Genomic DNA, 4,797 nt, shown 5'->3' with positions numbered 1-4,797 from the left:
TAGCAATAAAGGTTTTGCTGACGACATTACGCTATCAGTGCTACCACGACACTATAACCTAGTGTGGGTCCAGACAAGGCGTCTATCGCCACCCAAGGTTAGCCCTTGCCGCCAAAGATGGTGAATATGAAAGAAAGAAGAGCAGAGAAAAGAGAAAGATGAGAGGGCATAGTAGAAGATGTGGCGACTGACTGAATCGTCCTGGTCGGGCCAAGCCAGGACACCCGTCTACAGGAAGCAGGGGCCAAAGTGGTGTGTTGCCTCACCCGGGGGGCCCCGAAGGGTTCAAACCTACCCCGGGCTCAGCTCAACCACCAGGATGCCCTTTTCCCTGGACACGGGCTCGCCACGCACAGCCAGACGTGGGTGGGTCTTAGCCACTTTTTTCTCAGGGTCTGTGGTGTCGCCAAAGTGGCTGGGGTCCGTGGTGACGCTACTCATCAAGCACCTAGCACCTAAGATGCAGGCGCCCCCTGCGGAGCTCGGGGTCCGTGGAGACGCCACTCTCCAAACACCTGCTTTCACAGGTGCCCCCTGCGGGGAGGGAAAGGTGGGCAGTACGAGGTATGTCCGTAGCTTCGTCGGCAAGAACCGAAAAGCATGAAGCTGTGTTGACGAGGTCAACGATCTTCTTTTAAATGATTTTACCGGAGATGGTAATTAACTCATTTTGATTTTTCGGGTTCGTATATAAGGCATTGGCCGGAGACGTTTCAATATGAGTTCTCAGGGCGTCATCTCCGCACCTGGCCCTCATCCTGAGCAGTGCGCAAAAGTTTCCATCGTTTATTACTGGCAGAACTTAAGGCAGATTTATCGGACCACAGTCGCCTGTACCGCGAAGCGGAACTTTCTGTCTGCATGCCACAAAAAAGAATCGTTTCGATGATCGGTATCAAGTTTTTTCGGTTTTCTTCTGCCTGCTTTTTCAGGCCTTAGTCAAGTTGTGTTATGATGTCGTGCTGTGAGCCAGACCGGACAGCGAGAAAACTCTCGGAAAGCATTACTGACCTCCCGTGGTAGCTGCTCGCTGCGTGGCTTTTGAAGGCATCCATGGCCTTCTTGTAATTGCTAAATGCCTTAGTTACAAAGCAGCCCAAGCGCTGGTGCTCCCTTTCCCTGCACACTCATCTGCGAAGACAACGCAGTTTTTGCATAGCGCTCCTTGCAGCTTCTCTGAGTACACAAGCCATGGATAATGATCTACCCAGTGAGTTTGGAACTTAAGGTTTCTTTTCTGTGTGGCTGGGTAGTCATAGTTAGCGGGAGGGGTCCATGGATTGAGCAGCAGCCTCTCTTTCGTCTCTAGATCGAGTGCATCATTAGTCTTGGAGACAAAAAGACCTATGTTAAAAGCATTTACAGTCGAAGCATCGAGGTCAGGTGAACCAGAATATGTAGGTGCTGCACCGCTCACCTCGCTTGGGTATTGACTCGCAGTCAATTCTTCGTTTCATACGGCATTGACTGTAGAGTAAAAGTTACTTGGAGTTGCACACCCACCACTTGACTGTCGCGCGTGAGAGTCGTACTCGTTTTTTTTGGGAACTGTCGTGATTTGTTTTTCTATGATTCACATGGACCTCCTTGCTTCGATGAGTCGCTGGTGATGTTTCGACGCACGTGGCTTTCCGGCTGCGGGATGAAGGGACAGTGTCGTCCATTGCCGCCGGTAGTTCTTCCCTGTCACCAACATTATCCACGTGGGCCTTCTTGAAGTAAGATGCAAGTTTCGTTTGCTTGGATGTTGTAGCGTGTCGTCTCATGTCACTACCACAAGTATCAACAATATTGTAACGATGAAGTTTGTACCTTCGCTATAGCTACAGTAGCATGGCCATCGGCAATGAGGCAGTCAAGAAGTTAGCGGAGAGAACCAAGAGAACCTTCAGCTCCACAACAGCGACAACAACGGACACCTAGCGCCACCTGTGGACTGCGAGAAAAACGAAAAAAAGGAAGAAGGGAAGGGTACGCTCACTGGAGAGGCAGTCAGCCGAAAGGGGCCCTCACAGTATATATTTTCGGTCGAATTGGATCACCGAAAATGTTGAAGCAAGAAAATATTTTTCGGGGGGGGGGGGGGGGGTCAGAACCCTCTAACCCCCCCCCTGGTTAAGGCCCTGTCTGGGGAGTATCCTGATTTCAATTGGAGACTCGCTGTATGTGAGTAAAGCCGATGTAGACTTTCTCGAGATGTCAACAAGAAAACAGCGTAGCTCGGAGGTAGGGTTCAAGCAGAGAGAAGGCCGTTTGACTGCCTCCAATTTTCACAGGGTATCAGCCCTCCGGAGCACATCCAGACCGACGTCGCTAATACAAGACATGATGGGCTACAGTACTCAAAAAGAAGCAAGCGTACCTGATGTGATCGCATGGGGGATTGCTAACGAACCTAAAGCTAAAAGCCTGTTACAGTCGGTTGAGTGCCCCAAGCACAGTAATCTCAAAGTAAGGCCTGCGGGCCTTGTGAACCCGACCTTGCCATTCCTAGGTGCTAGTCCGGATGGCTTCGTAAAATGCGGCTGCTGTGCAACCGCAGTCCTGGAGTTTAAATGTCCTTACAAATACAGATACGGGAAGCTAAAAGAGCTTGTAAAGTTGAAAGAGGTCCAAAATGAGGGCTTTTGCTTTGGGCTTGACTGCCGACTGAAGAGGGCACATGTGTTTTACTTTCAAGTGCAAGGTCAGATAGCCATTTCAGAGGTGCAGCACAGCTTCTTTGTCGTTTACTCCTCAAAATTTATGGTGATTGAAAGGATAGACAGAGACAAAGAGTTTTGGAAAATATTGCTCCTTGAACTGCAAGATTTTTTCTACCACGTTCTGTCAGAGTTGGCCATGCGATGTCTAGATCTGGGACGAAGGAACGGTACAGAGAAATACTGCATCTGCCAGGAACCTGAGCATGGGCACACTATCACTTGTGACAACCAGAAATGTCCACTAACTTGGTTTCACTTCATGTGCATGGGCATCACTAGAAAACCACATGGCAAGTGGTTCTGTCTAAATTGCAAGCCTGCCTAAGCTGGCATTAAGAGAGCGACCACCTATGGGTATTTGAAAAAGTCATATTTTCTGAAGTGTTGTACTGCTGTACAGATTTTTGCATATGAAGTAAAATTTGTTTATTATGCGCTTCAGGAGGCTGTGCTTATTTACATAAGGAGACAAAAGCCAAAGTGTGCGTTTGACGTTGTGGTTTCATTATTTAATAGACTGTATAATACAATACTGCCAAAAATGTGTTACGTGCAAAATAAAAAAATGTGGGTAAGTTATACATAACTCACTTCTCACATTGTAGTTGGTGTTGCCAACACGTAAGTACAATAGTTGGTGGACATTATGTGACTTTGAGGCAGTCATTCTTGACCCCGTTCAGCCACAGAAAAGTTAGACATCAAAAAATTCAGACGACATTTCCTCACTCTTGGCAATTTCGGTCTATTCCTACTATACTTGGTTCACCTTTTGCCCCAGCTGGAACAAAAGTTGCTCACACAAAATCTATGTCTGCCGCCCAATACTTGCAAAATGGAAACACCTCCTAATGGATAATGATGTCCAAGCAGCTTTGTTCGCAATTGGAGCAATGGGTGAAAAAAGCATAGCACAGTTTTCTCGTGTAAAAGCACAATTTTTTCTTATTAAAGGAAATACATAATACGCAGGATGTTCTCGTTATGAAGCTAGTAGTGATGGGCCGAACCTCGAGATTCGGCAAACATGAATTTTTGCCAAACTTTTATACAAATTCGGTTCACAACTTTGGCTAAGCACAATGTGGCCAGACTTGCTGGCCAGAAGCTTCCTGGTTTGCGAGTATGCGCATGAGCAGAGGCTTGCTGAATATTCTCCTAATTTTTTTCAGAAGTTTGGTATGCGCCGAACATAGCCAAATTTGAACTTTGCCCGATTCGGCCCACCACTAGAAGCTAGCCACCTGTGAACGAGAGAGGGACTCTAAATATTTTGCTTACTTACTGTTCCCTAGAAGTAGTCTGGGGGCTAAAAATCTTTCCTTTCATACTCACTCTTACTGCAGCTATGATTAGGATCTTGTCGATATTGGCAAGGTTCTGCTCCCCTGTTCTCTTTAACTGCGAGATTGGCACGATGCTCTTCAAAATTCTGAAAGTTTTCAGCTGGCCAATGGTCCTCTCAACTTGAATGCGTACCTGGGAGATCCTTAGGGATATTTCAACGTTTTTTTGACTGAGCTGTGGCTTGCCACGAGTGGATGTGGGGATGAGGAGCGATGCGCCACGAAGGGCCAGGGGCTCCTCAATGTGGAAGCCCCGGACAGTCATAATCAAGTCCCCTTCTTGTACAAGATCAAGAAAACCACTTCGCTTTGTGAGCTCGAGGTCACTCACCCGGCTCCCCCAACACTGAGAAATGTATAAAATGCCTCCGCTAGGGCAGATGCCAATCAAAAACTTCAAAGTATTAATGATGTTTATACTGAGGAAACGTCTGAGAGCGAGCTTTGTAGCTTAAGGCTCGTTCGATGAATACTTCTGAACAGTCAATCGTGCAATGCAGGTTGTTAAACAGTGGTACTTCGCACAATCGTGAGAGCCGCCTGCAGATGTCGTCCATGTGCGGCCAGGAAATGCAAAATTAAAGCTCCGTGCTCAAAATGTCGATCCAGCTGCTGCAGATCTGCGTTACAGAGGAGCAGGAGATTCTGAATCTTCTACCGAGGTCCTTTTTCAGCAGCCCCAACCTCAGTTTCATCAGAACCTTTAGCAGCTGCTGAGCATGTGGTAGTATTCTTGAATGCTTTGG

The 4,797-nt window shown here is 47.4% G+C and overlaps 1 pseudogene; it reads right to left on the bottom strand.

Annotated features, from left to right (window-relative positions):
• Positions 1-734: 734 nt before the first annotated feature.
• Positions 735-3,372, bottom strand: LOC8034973 (annotated as a pseudogene).
• Positions 3,373-4,797: the final 1,425 nt, after the last annotated feature.

Source organism: Ixodes scapularis, unplaced genomic scaffold, assembly GCF_016920785.2.
Source record: "Ixodes scapularis isolate PalLabHiFi unplaced genomic scaffold, ASM1692078v2 PGA_scaffold12__126_contigs__length_90152505, whole genome shotgun sequence".
In the NCBI taxonomy this organism is placed as follows: Eukaryota; Metazoa; Arthropoda; class Arachnida; order Ixodida; family Ixodidae; genus Ixodes; species Ixodes scapularis.
The sequence above is the reverse complement of the archived record's forward strand: the minus strand, read 5'-3'. Positions and strand labels throughout refer to the sequence as shown.